Raw genomic sequence first — 18,953 nt, 5'->3', positions numbered from 1 at the left:
CGTAGCCTGGCACCCAGCTGTTGGCACTGGCCGGGGTGCCCTCCTTGGCGAGAAAGTATTCTACCCCCTCTTCCCCCCATCTAGAGTCCAAAATCTCTGTGACTTCGTTGATGCGCTCCTCCTGTGCCACTCCCCCTTGCTCGGTTCTCTCTCGGGGTGGACTTGGTGCCGTGCCTGGTTCCTGAAATCTGTGAGGTGCCTTGTAGGGAGTGAGCACCGATCTGTGGAACACCGGATGCATCCTGGAACCCTCCGGAAGCGCCAGCCTGAAAGCCACCGGGTTGACCTGCTCTTCGACTTGGTAGGGCCCCAGTTGCTTATGCCCTAGTTTCTTCTTCGCCAACGACCTGGCCGGCACTGCGTGGGCTGCTAACCAGACCCAGTCTCCCACATGGATCTCTTCGCCAACCCTTCTGTGTTTGTCCGCTTGTACCTTGTATGCGTGTTTGGCCAGCTCCAGGTGCCGCCGCAGCTGATCGTGGACCTCCTGCAACTCTGACGCGAACGCATCTGCTGTCTGCGGCTCCCCCTCCCCCATTCTTTCCAGTCCCGGGAAGGTTCTGGGGTGCCTCCCGTTGTTGGCGAAGAACGGCGTGACCCCCGTGGACACGTGCTTCGTGTTGTTGTAGGCGAACTCGGCGAGAGGCAGGTAATCCACCCACGTCGCAGGCTGTTGATTCGCATAACATCTCAGGTACTGCTGCATGATGGCATTGACCCGCTCCGCTTGCCCGTTGGTCTGCGGGTGTCTAGCCGACGCCAGATTGATCTTGACGTTCAGGAAGCCCATCAGCTTCTGCCAGAAATTCGAGATGAACTGTCGCCCTCGGTCGGACAGAATAGACCGTGGCAGACCGTGAACCTTGAACACGTGGTCTATGAACAGTTTGGCGGTTTGTTCCGCCGTGGCCACCTTAGCACACGGAATGAAATGTGCCATCTTGGAGAACAAGTCCACCACCACCAGCACGGCCGTCTTGCCCCTCGAGCTGGGCAGATCCGTGACAAAGTCCAGGGCCACTCTCTCCCATGGTTCGAACGGAGTTTGCAGCGGTTCCAACAGTCCGGCCGGCGGTCTGTGCACTGGTTTGGCCCTCTGGCAGGTGTCACACCTCGCCACATAGTCCGCGACTTCCCCTCTCATTCCGGGCCACCAGAAGTCTCTGGCGACTAATTCCATCGTCTTCTCCTTGCCAAAGTGCCCGGCAGTGGGCGCGTCGTGCAGCTGCTGCAGTACCTTGGCGCGAAGTTCGTCTCCCGGCACGTAGATGGCCCCTTTATGGATGAGCAATCCATCTCGCAGCTGGAACTCGTCGGTCGCTGCCGTGCCCCTGTGCACCTCTGCCATCTTTGCTTGCGCGAAGGAGTCATCCTGCAACGCTCGCCGCACCGCCTCCAGGTCAACTGTTGCCGCAGCGCACGCCCACACTGTTGGTGCGAAGATGTGCATGGCGGCCGCTGGCGTTGCCTCCTCCAGATACTGCGGCTTACGGGAGAGAGCATCCGCCATGATGTTGGTGTCCCCTGGGACATACTCTATTCGGAAGTCGAAGTTCGCAAAGAACTCAGCCCAACGTATCTGCCTCTGGTTCAGGAACTGTGCCGTGCGCCAGTGCTCCAGATTCTTGTGGTCCGTGCAGACCTGCACCGTGTGCTTGGCGCCGATCAGGAAGTGCCTCCACGCTTTGAACGCTGCATGAATGGCCAGCAACTCCCTGTCCCAGATGGTGTAGTTCTGTTCGGACTTGCTGAGCTTCCTGGAGTAAAACGCTCCCGGCCTCCAAGCCCCCTGCGGGTCTTTCTGCAGCAGGACTGCTCGCACGGCTCTGTCCGAGGCGTCTGTCTCCACCCTCATCGGCCTGCTGGGGTTGACATGAAGCAGCTGCTCTTCCGACGCGAAGAGCCGCTTGAGTGCCTGAAAGGACTGCTCCGCCTGCTCTGTCCAGATGAACTTCTTTTTCTTGGAGCTGAGCGTGTCCGTGATGGCCGGCGTCTGCATAGCAAAGCCTTTGATAAACTTGCGATAGAAGTTCGCGAAGCCGACAAACCGTTGGACCTCCTTCCGGTTGCGTGGGCTTTTCCAATCCAACACTGCTCGAACCTTGGCGCTGTCCATGGCGAGCCCCTTGTCAGACAACTTGTAGCCCAGGAAATCCACCTCCGTCACGTCGAACTGGCACTTCTCCAGCTTGGCGTAAAGCCTATGCTGCTGTAGCCTGCTCAGCACTTCCTTGACGTGTCTGTCATGCTCCTGCTGCGATTCCGAAAAGATCAGGATGTCATCCAAGAAACAGACGCACGTCTTGTAGAGGAGCCCCGCCAACACGTGATGCATGAACGCTTGAAACACGTGGGAGCCATTTTGCAATCCAAAAGGCATAACTCTATATTCGTAGGTACCCAGGGGCGTGAACATGGCTGTCTTCCACTCATCTCCTTCCCGCATGCGAATGAGGTTGTACGCCCCTCGCAGGTCCAACTTGGTGAACACGCTGCCCTTCCGTACCTTTGCGAGGAGGTCGTCGATTCGGGGCATGGGGAAGTCCGATGGCTTGGTCACACTGTTTAAGATGCGATAGTCCACGACCAGCCTTTTTTGGGGCATGTCCCGCTTCTTAACAAAGAATACAGGACTGCCCCCCGCTGCCTTGGACTCTCGGATGAAACCGCGCTCCAAATTATGATCTATGAACTCTTTGAGTTCCTGCAGTTCGTCCTCAGACATGGAATACAGCTTCCCTTTGGGCAGCGCCGCCCCCGGCAGCAGGTCAATTGTGCAGTCATATGGTCTGTGGGGGGGTAGCCTGTCTGCCTCCTTCTCGCAGAAAACCTCCAAAAATTCTGCGTACTTGTGGGGAACCGCTTGCAGCGTGCCTAGCTGCAGCTGTGACTCCTCTTCCTCTCCTTCCTGCCGGGGCACGATGCAGTGTTCAGCACAAAAGGAAGAGCCGAAGGTCAGCTGCCTCTGGTACCAAGCCAGCGTCGGGCTGTGCTTGTCCAGCCAACTCATGCCCAATACAATGGGCGTGTCCGATAGTTGAGTGACGTTGAAGCTGATGATTTCCCTTTGATTCCCAAGTCACATCACCATTGGTGGCGTCTGCTTCACCACTTGCCCCCCTAGCAGCTCCCTGCCATCCACCGTGACAACCTGCAGGGGCAGCGTGGCAGGCAGCAACTGTATGGCGTGCCGGTCGACAAAGTCCTGCCCTATAAAGTCTGCATTGCTGCCTGAGTCGATGGTAATTGGCACGTCTATGGTGATTCCATTGGGCAGCTGGAGCGATGCGGTGAGCCTCACTACTGGCTTGGGCGGGAGGGGGTCCATGGGCTGTAAAATCTCTGGGGACTGCTTCACTGACACGTCTGGCTGGGCCCCAGTGCCTCTTCCTCCAGCCAGACTGCGTCGTTTCCCTGCTGTGGTTCTCCTTGGTGCGTTGCTGCAGTTACCATTGCTGAGGCTGCAGTGTGCTTGTGGAGCCTCCGGGGACACTCTTTCGCCATATGCCCTGGATCCTCGCAGATATAACACTTCCTGTTCCCTCTAGGAGGCTTCGCTTTCACTGCTGCCGGTGCTAGGGCTCTGGCTGCTGACTGAGCCCTTGCACTCCCAACCTCCATCGGTTCCACCCCTCCCCCTGTTGGAGGCGTGGATTGCGCACGCGCTGCTTTTCTGGGAAGGAAGGAGGAGCCTCTGGCTGTTTCGCGCCCGCTGCACCCTTCGTCCCTGCTCCACGGACGTTCTTCCAGCCGCACCCCCACCGCCAGCGCCCTCTGAACGATCTCCTGCGTGGTCCGGGGTCTCTCCCCCCTCGCAATCTCATCTTTCACCGAGCCGTGCAATCCCTCCCAAAACAGGTCTCTTACAGGAGCCGAATCTCTGTCCCATTCCAGGGCACTGACCAAAGCGAAAAAGCGGGCATGGTACTGCCTTACGCTGGCCCTCCCTTGCTTCAGTCCATGTATCTGCTGCCGAGCAAGATCCACGTCAATGCTTGATAAAAAACAGCCATCCATCGCTTTAATAAAGGCGTCCGCATTTTGGAGCGCAGGATCCTTATCCCTCCACAAATTGCGCAGCCATGCTTTAGCATCTCCATGCAAATGGGACATGATGAATCCCACTTTCTCTTGCTCATCTCTAAAGTCTTTGTTCAGCAGTTGCAGTGCACACATTACATCTGCTCTAAGGTTGGGGTACTGTTGCAGATTCCCATCGAAGTGAGAGACCAGACCGCCTGTTCTTCTTCCCAATCCAATCCCCTCCCGTCTGGGTGTCAGTTCCCCTTGCTTCGTAAGCACTTCCAACCTGACCTGGAGATCCCTGTAGGCGGCAGCTGCGTCCTCCTCTCTCTTCCTGGATGCAAGTGCCTCGGCATTCAGTCGTGTCACTGCTTCTCTGAGTTCCGCTATCTGCTGTTCAGCCGTCATGTTGTCTGCCGTTCGTGAGCTCGCTAGTAGGCACCCGCTTTCTCTCCTCTCCGTGAGGCCGTAGATGCCCACAATTTAAGAGACAGAGCTTACTGTCTGAGTTGCTCCCCGATCCTAGCTCACAGAGGATCACGCTAGCCAGCGATCATTTAGTAAAAGTCTTTATTGCGTTACAGTTTCCATTCTCAAGCTGCTGCGTGCAACTCTACGTCTAATGGCTAGATCGGCGAAGTCCCGTCTGAGTCTCCGCCCCTTGCGCACCAACTTAATATCCTAGCCCTGCTCCACCTTTTCCGCCTGACTGTTCTTCTCTGGGTCCCTCTGCCCCCCGGGGTCTCTTCCTTCCGGGACTCTTCTGACGCTGACCCCCCGGACCCTTCTGTCTCCTTGCGCCGGGCTTTAGGACCTGGCTCCCTTTCCGGGCTGCTTACTGCGCCACCTTCCTGTGCATTTGAACTTGGCGCGCGCGCCCAACCTTCCACTTTCCGTCTGACCGTTTCTTCGCTCCCTGATGGAGGTGTGGCCACTCCTGACTCGTGCCCTCCCTCCTGTTGTGAGCTGCCAGCACTTGATACCTGACTCCCTTCCTCTCCCCTGCTCTCTGTTGGTGACGCTGGTCCCGATTTCCAACTGCTCCCCTCTGAGCTCCCTCTGGCCCTTTCCTCCTGGGGTGTCCCCCTAGGCTCCCCCCTTGCCCTGGCCACTGGTGCTCCTTTCTGTGAATCTTCCAATTCACTGGAAAGACTCGGAGATCTCGGGTCGTCGTCATCACTCATCCTTTCTTCTGCCTCCTCCCCCTCGCTCTCTGTTTCCTCCCTTGCCCTTGCCTCTGCTCCTGAACCCCTGACATCTGCGTTTTCAAGAAGCAGCCATTCTTTCAACCAGCAAAAAGCTGCTTATTCATAGTAAAGTTTCAAGTCTGGCAGGGCAAATCCACCTCTTTCCTTTGCATCTGTTAGTATTTTAAATTTTATTCTAGGCTTCTTGCCCTGCCAGACAAATCTAGAAATATCTCTCTGCCACTTCTTGAAACAGTCCATTTTGTCCACAATTTGCAATGTTTGAAACAAAAACAACATTCTAGGCAATACATTCATTTTTATCACAGCAATACGGCCTAGCTGTGAAAGCTTCAAATTTGACCAAATTTCTAAATCTTTTTTCACTTCAACCCAGCATTTTTCATAGTTGTCTTTAAATAAATTCCCATTTTTTGCTGTCATGTTAATCCCCAAGTATTTGACTTTCTTAACCACTCTTAAACCTGTCTCATTCTGAAACCTCTCTCTCTCAATCGGTGTTAAATTTTTCTCTAAGACCTTAGTTTTTAACTTATTCAGTTTAAATCCTGCAACCTGACCAAATTCTTGAATCAGTTCCAAAACCCTTTTAGTACTAGATTCTGGCTCCTGTAACGTCAATACTAAGTCATCTGCAAATGCTCTCAACTTGTACTGTTTAGCTCCGACTTGTATACCTTTAACCAACTGGTCCCTTCTAATCATATTCAGCAGGACCTCCAGGACCGATATAAAAAGCAATGGGGAGATTGGGCAACCTTGTCGTGTCCCTTTTTCTATCTTAAATTCTTCCGTCCCCACGTTATTTACAATTAATTTAGCCTTTTGTTCTGAATAAATTGCACTTATACCGTTTTCAAAGCCTTGGCCTACCCCCATCCCCTGTAGGTTCTTCTTCATAAAACTCCAAGAAATGTTGTCAAAGGCTTTCTCCGCGTCCACAAATATCAAAACTGCCTTAGTATTTATGTTCACTTATAATTTTTCTAAAATGTTGATTATATTTCTCACATTATCAGACAAATGTCTACCCAGGAGAAAGTCTGCTTGGTCTTTATGAATCTCTTCCATTAAGACTTTTTTAAGTCGTTTAGCCAAAATGTCTGCAAAGATTTTATAATCCACATTGAGCAATGATATGGGGCGGTAGTTCTTGAGCTGCGTCTTTTCAGTCTCTGTTTTCGGTACAAGTGTAATATACGCTTCCTTCCACGACTCTGGTGCCCTTTCCCCACCCATTATTTCGTTACAGACTTCCTTCAAAGGTTGTACTAACCATTCTTTTAAGGATCTGTAATATTTAGACGTCAGTCCATCCGGTCCTGGAGATTTGCCTAGTTGCATATTCTGAATGGCACCTTCTATCTCCTGTTCAGTTATTTTATAGTTCAGCATTAATTTATTTTCCTGAGAGATTTTTTGTAATCCATTTGTTTTCAAAAATCGATCTAAATCAATTTCTTTCTGTGGTCCTTGTGTATATAGTTGTTTAAAGTACCGTATTTTTCGCTCTATAAGACGCACCAGACTACAAGACACACCTAGTTTTTGGAGGAGGAAAACAAGAAAAAACATATTCTGAATCTCAGAAGCCAGAACAGCAAGAGGGATCGCTGCGCAGTGAAAGCAGCAATCCCTCTTGCTGTTCTGGCTTCTGGGATAGCTGCGCAGCCTGCATTCGCTCCATAAGACGCACACACATTTCCCCTTACTTTTTAGGAGGGAAAAATGAGTCTTATAGAGCAAAAAATACGGTACCTCTGGAAACAGTTTCTAATCTCAGCTGGGTTCTGTATGTTCCTTCCTTCCACTTCTAAATTTGTAACCGTATTTAATTTTTGTCTTTTTTTCATTTGCCAAGCCAACAATTTTCCACATTTATTAGCTGACTCAAATGTCTTTTGTCTCATTTGTTTGATTTTCCATTCTATCTCCTGGTTCATCATTTTCATGTATTGTACTTGATGTAACTTTATTTCTCTCAAAATCTCTTGCGACTTTGGTTTTGCTCTCAATTTCTTTTCACTTTCTTTTATTTTCTCCAGTATTTTATCCTTCTTCTCATTTTGGATTCTCTTCTTTAATGCGTTCTGTTGTATCAAGAACCCTCTCATAACAGCTTTACTTGCGTCCCAGATTACTCTTTTTTCCACATTGGTGTTCATATTTATCTCAAAATGATCTCTCAAGGTTTTTTGGGCCTTCTTAAGCACTTCTTCATCTCTGAATAAGGTGTCATTCATCCTCCATCTGAAGGAACCAGTTGGTGTTAGTTTCATCTCCATCTTCACAGGATTATGGTCAGAGCAAGTTTTTGGGCAGATTTCCACTTTTCTTGTCTTTGGTGCCATTCCTCTAGTTACCCATATTTGGTTAATTCTTGTCCATGTCAGTTTGGCTTCAGAGAAGAAGGTTCCCTCTCTGGCCAGGGGATTCTTTGTTCTCCAGATATCAACTAGGTCGAAGTTGTCTGTCATCCCAGAAAAGGTTTTCGGTAGTCTGCCATCCTTAGTGACTACCTGTCTTTGTGCTTTGTCCATATGTGTAGATACTACTCCGTTCATGTCTCCCATCAAAATCACATTATAATCCAAATAGTCCATCAAGGTCTCATGCAACTTTTTAAAGAATTCAGATTTCCCCTCATTTGGTGCATAAACTCCTACTATCAAAAATTTCTCTCCTTGTGTTTGAATTTCAATTGCCACCAGTCTTCCTTGGTCATCTTTGAAGATAAATTTCGGTAATAGTCTCTCCTTTGCATAAATCACTACCCCTCTTTTTTTAACCTTGTCCGAAGAAATAAACTCCTGGCCCAATCTTTTGTTGATCAATACTTTCCTGTGTAGCCTTGTTACGTGTGTTTCCTGTAGACAAATCAAGTCCAATTGTTCCTTTTTTAATAAATGAAACACAGTTTTCCTTTTCTGGGGGGAGTTGAGACCATTACAATTCCAGGTTAATAGTTGCAGAGCCATGATGTAGTTACTTTGCTTCTCCTCCAACTGCACCAAGTGCCTGTTCCTCTTCTGTCGGTGGTATCACCTTCTCCAGGAGGTCTTTTAATTCAGGAGGTAGTCTTGGTATGTCTAAAATTCCTCTTTCTAGTGCTCTTAACTTTTCTCCAGCTTCTTTCTGCAGGTCTTCTCCGTGGTCTCTTAAAAATCTGTCTTTGTCATCCTCTGATCTTATTTTTATCTTTCTCCCTTTGTAGCTGAAGGATAGGCCTTGGGGGAATTCCCATCTAAAGATAATTCCGTTGCTTCTCAGCAGGGCAACCAAATCTCTATAATTGGACCTAAGGTCCAAAAGATATTTCGGAATGTCCTTAAATATCTCCACTTTTGACTGATGTATTTCCAAAGTCTTCTGGAAGTGCAGACTCAAGATTTTATCTCTCTCCTCTTTTGTTCGGAGGGTGATCAAACAGTCTCTCACCCTGTTCTTCTTCCCTCCTCTTCCAAGCCTAAAAGCACTCACTATCTTAAAGTTTTCCTTCTCCAAATCTGGGTTCCAAAAGTCTGCAAATTCCTGCGTAAGAAAGTCAGTCAGATTGTCTTTCTCAAGTTCAGGTATGGCCCTGATCCTCAAATTCATTTGCTTCTCCTTCAATTCAATCATAGACAATATTGACCTGTGGTCTTCAAGTTGTTTGTGAATCGGTGGTATCTTCTCTTCTACAGCAGTTGCTGTTTCCTTTGCTTCTTCAGCTGTCTTTCGGGTCGAGGTAGATTCCTGTAGTAATTTCTCAATAGTTTCTGTGTTAGTATTTACCTTCTGTTCCAAATTATTAATACTTGTGGTATTTTGATTGATTTTAACTGATGCTTCAGCTACTTGTTTACTTATTCTTTCCAAAGATTCATTAATTTTACCTAATGCCTGAGCCAAAACATCTTCGGATGCCATTCCTTTGGGTTTAGATTGTGCCAATGCAGCTCCTATTGGTAATCCAGAAGGGCCAGATGTTGATGCTCTTCGCTGCAGCCCAACGTCTGGACGAAATGATCTACCAGACCTCGTCGTTTTTTCCTGAAGCAAATCTATTTTCTCCTTTCCATCTGCCATAACACTCTAGATAAGGCCCAAGGTCAATCCCACAATCAGAACTTGTTTTGAAGTGGAAAATTCCCCTGGCCCAGCTGTTGTTGTAACAATTTCAAACTTCCTCTAGGGGGACACAGTAACAGTCAAAAATTGTTGCCTTAAAATAATTAACTTTTTTTCTTTTAATCCCCCAATTCACAAAAAAGACGACAGTTTCAATTTCAATTATTTCCCAGTTACTTTAAAACCAGGAGAAGCCAGCCAGAAATATTGTATCTCACTTGTATCTCACTTGCAGAGTTAGCTGTCAAAGAGTACTTTCACCAACAGCGCATTCAGAGTACAGCATTCTTACAGTTCACTGGCAACCCGTTCCCAGGTTCCCTGTTTTGCTCCAATTTGTGGCTGGAATCTCCTTCATTTCTGACTGCAAGTACCCGCGGGCTCTGCCCGACGAGTTGGGCTGTTGAGTAGCCTCACACCCCGGAATTTTCCTCATCAATGCCAACTCACCCATAGAGGCAGAATAGGAAGCCAGCCCTCCAGGACTTGCTCCTCTGCTGTAAACATAGTTAAAGTTGAGCTGCAGCTAGTAAGACCAAGCACTGGGCGCCTCTCACAGAATCAAAGGCTAAAATTGGGTTGAGTGCTTCTCTCCAGAATCTCTTTCCAGGATTATGGCTTCACATGCCTCCTTCTAATAGCAAATTCATCTGGGGAGACCCGATCGACAGCGGCCAAACACATGGAAAGCACATTTGGTGGTGGGGAATAAGAGGGTGCTGCTCCACAAACCTTAAAAAGCACCCTCTCCAATGGCATGGCACTTGGATGACCCTGTGGTTCTACCCCTGGGGCTGAGGGTGATGAAACAATTCCTGAGACAGCTAAAGTGCTGCTGGTGAAAACCCCACTTCAAATGAGACCAAACACGGGTTAGAGCTCAACGTCGAGCCTACCAAGTGGCAATAGCGACGGTGAGGAGGACCATTGTTGCTGGATCTGTTGGTGAAACCAGTACCAGGAGACTCTTTCAGGTGGCTCATAGTCTAACAGAACCACCTTTGCCATCAGGGTCTGATACAGAGTCCAAGATCTCCTGTAATGACTCCTGTCATGAGTTTTTCTGCAGATAAAGAGAGGTAGACTCCACCAAGGTAGGAGGGTGCCAGAGCTCTGCCTAGTCAGAGACATAGGATGGCTTGCCAGTTCCCGGGGCCACGTGGAGGAGGGGGTAGGAGGGAGGGAAGCAGACGGAGTATGCATGCGCATTCGACTGCCTAATGGCGTCCACATCACCCAGGGGATCACAGCCCCAGAGATAAGAAAAGAAGAGCCATCCCATTGTCTGGAGAGGTCACTTACCTGAGCGCATGGACAAGCCGTTGTCATCGGACCCCAGTGATGGAAGCGTGCAGCTGTATTGAGGCACCTCTAACAATTTTGTGCCTGGGGCAACTGCCCCTGTGCCCCCGCAGCCCACTACAACACTGGGTCTAGTCAAGTTGGATGGGATCCATTACAACCTGTTGCCTCTGAGGATGTGGACAGACTTGAACGAGTGAAACCTACCACCTGAAGAAGTGATTGTTCAACTGCTTATTAAAAAGACATATTTGGACCTGGCCATTATGTCCAATTATCATCCAGTCTCAAACTTTCCATTCCTGGGCAAGGTGATTGAACGGATGGTTTTTGCTATTTTTGGACACCCTTGGTCATGAGCCAAGTGTGATTCTCGAACTCTGAATGCTGACTTTGCCAAATCCATACAGGCCCTTTTCATCTCTCATGCTCAGGAAGTAGCAGCCACAGCTCAGGGAAAACTCAACACTTTTAATCTTGTCTTATTTTTATGCAAATTGGGTGGTCCAAAAGAAGGAGACTTATATCTGCACCCTCTCTTTAGCACAGATGGCCTGCAGGAGAATTTCCTGTCCTTAAAAGTAAAACTGAACTTTTTTGGCAGTGCAACTGCAGGGAAGGCATTGTCTGCCACGTTTGCAGTTGAAGGCAGAGCTTGGGGGGGCAGGAATGTTCAGCAGAGGGCAACCAAAATTATGTTTTTTTTAAAAAAATGATATTTATTACTTTTTCAACATTTCCAACACAACAATACAAACAAAAAAGAAAAGAGAAAAAACAATACAAATACAATACAAAAACGCTACATGGGCTAACAAAACAAAGCAAAAACCAACAAAAACAATTTAAAAACACCTCAAACATTTTCAATATCTTATATTTTATTCACTTATTTCCAGTGACCTCCTCACACCTCCCTTTTTGTATTCCACTTGTATTAATTGTTTCAGCAATTCCTTTCCATCTTACTCTGTTTTCTATCCTATAATTATCTTAACACATTCTTGCCTTATTTTTCCTTTAATTTTCTATTAATCTATTTATACTTAATTCCTTATGACATTTCTACTAAAGCCATATAACTTCATTCCAACATTTTTCTAACATTCCTTAATTTTACAATATTTCTATAAATAGTCTTTAAACTTTTTCCAATCTTCTTCCACCGACTCTTCTCCCTGGTCTCGGATCTTGCCAGTCATTTCCGCCAATTCCATATAGTCCATCAACTTCGTCTGCCATTGTCCAACACTTCAGTGCTTTCAAGAAGCAACCATTCTCTCAACCAGCAAAAAGCAGATGGTTCACAACGAAATTTACAGGTCTGGCAGGGCAGGTCCACCTTCTTCTTTGGCATCCATCAATATCTTAAGTTTTACTCGCGGCTTCCTGCCCTGCCAAACAACTCTAAAAACATCCCTCTGCCACCTCCTGAAACACTCCATCCCATCCAAAGCTTGCAATGTTTGAAACAAAAGCAACATCCCCAGCAACACAGCAGCCCTCATCCCCACCACAACAACTCGGCCCAACAGTAACAACTTCTGATTTGTCCATATTTCCAAATTCCCCTTCTCTTCAATCCAACATCCTTCACAGTTATCCTTAAACAGATTCACATTTTTGGTGGTCATACTAACCCCAAAATACCTCTCTTTCTCAACCAATGTTAGTCCTGTCGCCTCCTGAAACTCTGTCAAGCTTTCCCCTTTTCCAGTTCAGATAGGGCTCTGGTCCTCAAATTCATCTGTTGTTCTTTAAGTTCAATCATAACGAATGTCAGCTTATGTTCATCTTTGTATGGATGGGACTCTCCTCTCCAGTTGTATTGCTTTAGATTCCGCAGCAAGGGTTTTTTCCCTGACTTCATCTGCAGTTTGCCGTATCAGAGTAGATTCCTGTGTCCTGTGTTTCTGGGTGGTTTCTAAATTGGTATTCACCTTTTGTCCCAAGTTACTTAAACTTTCTACGATTAAGTCAATTTCAATATTTGCAGCATCCATTTTCACATTTATCACGTCTGTTTTCTTGTGAAGTTGTTCCAGCGAATCGTTTATTTTCAATAATGCAGCCACTAAGGCCTCTTCTGTCGATCTCCCGACTGTTTTTTCCTTTCCATTTGCCATAACACTTAAGAGATTCAAGGTCAATTCCGAAGTCTCACACTTTTTTATCTTGCAGCTGGAAATTCCCCTAGCCCAGCTCCTGTAAAGTAACCAATTTCAAAAGCTTCCACTAGGGGAAAACAGTTTCTATTTGTATCGGTCAGTATGTCCTCTTTTAAACACAGTTTCAATAATCCAAAGTTAGTTTCAATTTTCAGTTACTTTCCTCCTTTTTTTGAAAACAACCGGAGACAGTAGAAACAATGTATTCTCTTGTTTAGCTACCTGTCAATGAACGTTCTAAACGCTGTCAATGGACGTTCCAAAAAACATCAATCCTGCTAGCAACCCGTTTCCAGGGTCAGAGCGGCGGTATTTTAACTCTCTTAACTCTCTCCTACAGGCATATTCAGTCCACCACTTCCCCCCTCTTCTCCTGTCTCCAAAAAGGGGGGGGGGGTTAGTTCTTTACTGATGGAAATTTAGTCTTTTACAAAAGGCTTTCCAAGACTTTAGCTTGCAGCCTCCTTGCTTCAGTTTATCTACAAAAGGGGGAGGCGGACTTCCTCCCCGTTTCGATGCCAGATTAAACGTTTAAAAATCCAATTCTTCCCAATTCAGCTCTACTCACGGGTAATTACTTTAGAGTCAAATTGTCCACAGGAAAAAGTCAGTGCTCTCCGACAACAGCTATGTGGCTTCACTCCGTGGAAGAAGCAGACGATTCGAAGCACCGCGCCACTCACCCCACATCGCTCCGGATCCCCGAAACTGGGTTTCCCCGCAAGTAGGGGAGGCGCAAAAGGTGCCCACCGAATCCCACGTTCACAGGCTTCTCCCGCCTGTGATTTTTACGGGTCTCCGCCTTCGCCGTGGCAGTACAGACCCAAATTCCCACGGGGCAAATTCCTCCCGATCAGAGGAATTCCGCCATTGTCGGAGGCACCAACCCGGAAGTCCGTCACAACCAAAATTATCAAGGGGCTGGAGCAACTCCCAGATGAGAAGCTAAAACATTTGGGGCTTTCTAGTTTAGGGGGGAAATGAGTAAGGGAGGACACGGTCAGGGGTATACGCATAGTGTTATGAAAGTGGAATGCGATCAGTTTTTCATCCCTCCATAATTCCAGAACCCAATGGGGCCATCCAATTATGGGTTACTGGGTGGTTGTTGTTTTTATTTTGATTACAGTCGTACCTTGGAAGTTGAATGGAATCAGTTCCGGGAGCCAAAACGTTCACGAACTAAGCTGTTTGAAAACGAAGGTACAAGAGCAAAAAAAGAGGACAGCCTGAGGCACTGCCAGACCGAGCTGGGAAAAGAGGTGTGCAGGGTCGCCACTGCTATGCCCCTTTCCCCAGCTCGGGCTGGCAGGGGCCATGACGGGCAGAGCAGCCCAATCCTGAGCCACCTGAGCCCGAGACCCCAACACCTCCCCCTCAACCTGGACATTTCCTTTAAAATGTAAAAAATCGCCCAGATAGGCATGTTGGTCCCCAAAAAGCGGGCATGTCCGGGTTTCCCCAGACATATGGCAACCCTAAATTGTGGTGGAAGATGACCCTGAAAATACTGGCAAAGCCTTGTATGGTACGGCATGGAAAGGGGAACTAGAATAAAGGACTGAAGGGGCTGCATTAGTGAGGTTGTTAGAGCAAGTTTCCTTGGAATGAGGCTCAGCGGAGACTGTGGTGTCTTTATGATATATGGTTTATTCACACACATATACAACCTGAACTGAAGATGGAGAGGCTCACAGCATTAATGCCCCAGAAGGTCTTGCTTCTTCCAGTTACAGCCTTCGACTGAAGAAGAAATCAGGCATGGCAACTATGGCCCTTGCTTGGTTAATTCAACAATGGAATTCAACAATGGAATCCTCCATTAGATTTTCACCCTTGCAGACTAGCTCCCAAACTCACAAGGCTGAGGGACTAGGCAAGACCAAGGCTGTTTCAAAACCAGTTTTTAGGTGCATGTAGCTTTGTTTTCTATAGCTTTTAGCCCAATATTGATTGATGGGGAATGGAGGCTTATTTTGGGATGGTTTGTGAGCACAGCCCTGTCTTGTCTTGTCCTCGTGTGTGTGTGTGTGTTTCAAGGGCTTATTGCTTGTTCACCGGGATCCTTCAGAAGGAAGAGACAAAAGTTGCAAAAATCTATCACTTGCCCGATAATAAATGTTGGAAATGTAAAGAAACTGAAGGTACATTCTTTCACCTTTGGTGGACGTGCCCAAGGATTAAGGCTTTCTGGGAAATGATATAAAATGAACTGAAAAAGGTATTTAAATATACCTTCTTGAAGAAACCAGAGGCCTTTCTCCTGGGCATAGTCGGCCAATCGGTGTTAAAGAAGGACAGAATTTTCTTTATGTATGCTACAACAGCAGCAAGAATACTCATCGCAAAGTATTGGAAGACACAAGATCTACCCACTTTGGAAGAATGGCAGATGAAAGTGATGGACTACATGGAATTGGCGGAAATGACTGGTAGAATCCGAGACCAGGGAGAAGAGTCGGTGGAAGAAGATTGGAAGAAATTTAAAGATTATTTACAGAAATATTGCAAAATTAATGAATGTTAGAATGATGTTTGATTGAAGTTAAGTGGTTTCTAGCTGTAATGATATAAAAGAATATGGAAAATTGGATTTCTAAATAGGTAAAAATTTAATGTTACAATATATTAAGATTAAAGATTAGGATAATAAGGAGGGAAAGAAATTGCTGAATTAATTAATTGAATTGGAACACAAAAAAGGGAGGTATGAGGAGGTCAGGGAAACAAGGATATGAATGTAAGATATGGAAAGATTGATTTTTTTATTTTTTCCCCTTTTTTCTGTAAGTGTATTTACTTTTTTATTCTGTATCTTTCTTGTATTTTTATTTTTGTCTTTTACCTTTGTATTTTTTGTTTTTATGTAATTCCTTTTTTTGAAACTTTAATAAATATTTTATAAAAAAAACACAGAAGGAAGAGACAAAAGAGTAGTGGCATTTTAGGACAACATAACAATAACTTATGCAGGCATAGCCTATTTCATCAGAAGCATAAAGGAGACTGAGAAGGTTGATTGATAGTTTGAGGTATTGGTTGAGGCTAAGGCACCTGAAAAATCATATCACCCCTTATATACCCAATGGATGGCTCTGCTCTGCAGATGACGGCTTCCTGCAGGTACCATCTGTGGGATGTAAACACAGGAGCAGTCAATGACAACATTCCTAGAGTGTACATGTTAGAATATGGGGAGGGATGTCTGTCCAGCAAGCAGGTAAACTTCCTGGGGACGGACTTCCTCCGCATGTGACCAGAGGTGGGTGTGGCCTCACCTGTGCAGGTAATGACAAAAGCACAGGGCAGGCAGCCATCTCTCTCTCTCTGCCATTTTTCTTTCGAAGAAGAAGCATCTAAAGATGCTCTCTTGACTCTCAGCCAAGAGAGGAGGAAAGGACTATCTTGCTATAAGATAGATTCTGAATGTATGTAACCTTTTTAAGGCTGTCTGCCTTCTGGGATCATATTGTGAACAGAACGTGAGTAAACTCTTTTATGCTTTTATAAAGACTGTGTTGTGTCTTGTATTTTAAGAGGGATCAAAAGGGGGAAATTACCAGAGTAATTATTATAGAGGTTCTAGCGAACCTGTGCACACGTTACCGTTGCGAACTTAAAGGGGGAATGTTTATAAACTCTGCTGATATTTTGGAAACTTGTTAGCACAAGTTGGATTAGGATATAATCTCACAATATATCCTCTCCTGCACCCCTGAACATTCCCACACAAATGCCATGGCATCTCAATGGGGCTCCCTTGCCAATTGATGGTAAAGCAAGCCATTGGACAGGCCATCATGCATGAGGACGGTTTTTCGAATGGATTTGAATCACACTTGGACTTTTTCCTAATTCAGGATAGTGCCTCACGGAAGCAGGGAGCTTTGCAGAGTCCTTTGGAGACTGTGGAAAAGATTGCGCAAGAGAGAGGCTTGGCACCAGAAGAAATTCAGAACTTGCTGAACATCGCACTCAGTGCCAAGCTTGGTAAAGAAAACATGTTTTGGCTTCTTCTCTTTCCCTTTGGCAGCAAAGTATGTCAACGGAGCTGCATTGCCCTGCCTTCTCCCTTAACAAGAACCGGGGCTGCTTTGAGCTTGTGAGAAATTATCAAGAGTGAAGATGTTCAGAATGTTAAGCAGTGTCTTTCACGGTCTTGCAGGCACAGTGATAAGCACTAGGCTACTGAAGACTCTGATTCCCATTTCCGTAATAACAGAGGATTCTCTTATTTCCGCTGTGTCTTGGCTCTGTGCTCGCAAGTGTTCTAGTGACTTTCAGGTAACTTGGAAAGCATGGTAATGATGTCTTGGTTCTGAAGAATGATATTTTCCCCAGTCTGACTTCGTTATCCTGGTGATGATTCAGCTAGATGTTGTACACGCTGACCATATTCCAGAAGGGGTTTGTTGTCTTGGCCTTGCTTTGGCTTACTGAGATCTGTCTTCTCCCTATAGGTGCTCATTCTAAAATGGATAATTGTAACGTTTGACTTCATTGATCAGAAGGAAAATATGAATGCTCTCTATGGTTTCTTCTTCCGCTTCTTACAATATGAGAAATTGGTAAGATAAAAAGGAATGTGTTATTTTGAAGGAACTCGCTTTTATTCTGACATTAACCCAAATCAAAAAATAAAGAGTACTTTCCGACCACACAACAGGACAACATGGGAAAAGTGGGGCCTTACAAAAACCTCTCCCATTTCCTTCCTTTTCCTGTCTTGCTCCTGCCCAATGGGCGCCGGTCGCAGCGCCCCCCAGGTGCACGGCATGTTCAGGCAGGCAGGCAGGCAGGCAGGCAGGCAGGCAGCTATCGGATGTCGATCCCACCCGTTCCTCCCTCCACCCCCCTCAAAGACAGCCGCGCAGGGAGCTATCCGTTGGAGGGAGGGGGGGGGAATCCTGTTCCGCATAGCTATCAATTCGGGTGTGATAGTCTTATGTTTGCATACTTATGGGAAAATAAAACTAATTTATTTTAGAGCTTGTATTTGTGTGTATTCGTGGTATCATTTGTAGACCCAGTAGATGGCAGTGTGGCGTGGAGAGTGTTTTTGGCAGCTCGTGAAAGGATAGAGGGTGGAACGCTGACCGTTCAAAGGCACTATAAGCAATATATATATATATATATCTCCACATTTTCCTAGCTACGTTTCCCCATAAAAGTATACACTTGAATACATTTGTATCAAATACATTTGGAACAAGTGATTGTTACACTTACGGAACATTCTCTAGGCGATGAGATTGGGGGGAAATACAAAAACCCATTTAGATACATTTAGAAAAGTACAGCATTTTGAGGAAAAATACATTTCAGTCGAAAAATACATTCATATCCATCCTTAAAGTCAATGAGAAAGATACAGCAAAAAGGCACAGTTGACCTTCTTGTAGGGTGTGAAGGCAGAATACGATCTATTTGATATTGGTAGGGTCCTTCTCCTTCATTCCCCTCTCTGACCCTGACTCTCTTACGACACAGGGACCATCCCAGAGTGTGGGCACAACTTCTGCCGGTCCGGCCTGATCCAGTGCAGCGGGGCAAAAAGGAGGCTGGCTTCCTGTCCTCAAGGCCGAGTTGGAGTCCAGAGAAGGAGCCTTGTCCGCAATCGGCAATTGGCTACCTTTGTCGAAGTAGCCAAGACTCTCAGTCTTCCAGAGGGAAAGGAGGAGTCCGTGAGAAGCACCAGGAGCCCCTGAAACTCTTTTGCAAGGAGGATGAAGCCCCCATCTGTGTGGTTTGGGGCAGATCCAAGAAGCACCAACACCACGAGGTGATTCCTCTGGAAGAGGCTGTCGAGGAATACAAGGTACCTTGAGGGGGAGAAATAGCTGTGTATTCTTCTTGGCAGGTTATCTTTTTAATTCTCAGATCCAAAGTAGGCATGGTATTCATTGGTGGTTGTTTATTACCTTAGAAGCAGCCAAGGGGAAGCCTGAGGGCTGCTGGGATGGCTGGGAGGAGGGAGTCGAAGTCTTTCTCTCTGCCAGGGGGGCCAAGGGATCTTCCCTTGAAATACAGCAGCTTCATGGGACCATGGCAGGGAGAGAAAGGGTTAACCTCATCCACATCCCCCAGCAAGGTTGCTTTGAACATATTTAGAACACTACAAATGTGAATTGCACATGTCTCC

Source organism: Podarcis vaucheri (assembly GCF_965113315.1).
Source record: "Podarcis vaucheri genome assembly, chromosome: W".
Classification (NCBI taxonomy): Eukaryota; Metazoa; Chordata; class Lepidosauria; order Squamata; family Lacertidae; genus Podarcis; species Podarcis vaucheri.
The sequence above is the reverse complement of the archived record's forward strand: the minus strand, read 5'-3'. Positions refer to the sequence as shown.